Source organism: Orycteropus afer, unplaced genomic scaffold (assembly GCF_000298275.1).
Source record: "Orycteropus afer afer isolate SDZICR_OR568_19922 unplaced genomic scaffold, OryAfe1.0 scaffold00109, whole genome shotgun sequence".
Classification (NCBI taxonomy): Eukaryota; Metazoa; Chordata; class Mammalia; order Tubulidentata; family Orycteropodidae; genus Orycteropus; species Orycteropus afer.
Genome location: NW_006921696.1, coordinates 9,464,261 through 9,465,402, shown reverse-complemented (window position 1 = coordinate 9,465,402; position 1,142 = coordinate 9,464,261). Strand labels below are relative to the sequence as shown.

The 1,142-nt window shown below is 38.1% G+C and overlaps 1 pseudogene; it reads left to right on the top strand.

The window, feature by feature from the left end:
• LOC103199320 overlaps window positions 1–616 on the top strand; it is an 8,231-nt pseudogene extending 7,615 nt beyond the window's left edge.
• Window positions 617–1,142: the final 526 nt, after the last annotated feature.

Here is a 1,142-nt window from a genome sequence, read left to right as displayed (position 1 = left end):
AGAAGGGACCATTCCCTGGAGAAGGATGTCATGCTTGGTAGGGTGGAGGGTTGAGGAAAGAGGGGGAGGCCTTCAACGAGATGGATTGATACGGTAGCTGCAATGATGGGCTCAGGTATAGCAGGGATTGTGGGGCTGGCACGGGATTGTGCAGTGTTTCGTTCTGCTGTGCATGGGGTCGCTATGAGTCGGAAACGACTCGACGGCATTTAACAACAATGACAACAACATGGATATAGTTAGCAAGAGTGAGATATGGACATAGGTGGCCCAACTGAGAAGAGCTACTCGAATTTATAGATCAGTGTGATCTAAGTACATCTCACTGTGCTACTCGTAACATCAGTCGGACAGCTTCTGTGGTTTAGCACAGCTGTCTATGGTAATAAAATCACAGCTTTTGGCTTCAGCACCATGAAATCATCCATGAGCTATGTATGTTTCCATGAGGCTTTATGGGGAGAGTACTTTGTTAGTAAGGGCAAGGAGTACTAAGAGCTTTCAAAGATACAGTGACTTTATAACTATTAATTTGAACAGAAATGTGGAAACAACTGGCATTGAAAAAGGAAAAAAAAAAAAAGAAGATTCTTCAGGTCAAGAGTATAGCTTGTAAAAACTCACCAAAATTAATAGTTGCTTTGTTCAATTTAGATGAAAGTTAAACTTTACTAACCCTCAAATGAATTAGTTTTTATATCAAACCTTTACAAGTTAAAATTGGACTTCATTTAATATCTTTTTTTACAGAATTAACAGGAGTAAAGGAGCTGAAATAACCTTACTTCTTGATGTTTTTGGAAATTTTTTTAAACAGAATCACTTATAAAGTGGGAGTCTATCTCAACATTTAGGTGCTGTTTTTTGGTTGTGGAAACAAAGCACCACATCTTAAGGGGATGGTGCTCATGTATATACATGAGCATCCTTTTAGACTGTGGAAATCACAGCACTGGGTTCCTAATCATGATTATGCCTGGGACTTGTCTTGCAATGTTATCTTCAGTGAATCATAGAATTCTCTTCAGAACATGGTCTCACAACCCTTATTGTGTTTGCAAAATATTTACCAGATATTTGAATAAGGTGCTATGTATGTGAACAGAAAATCACATAATTAAAAAATGAATGATGATGAATAC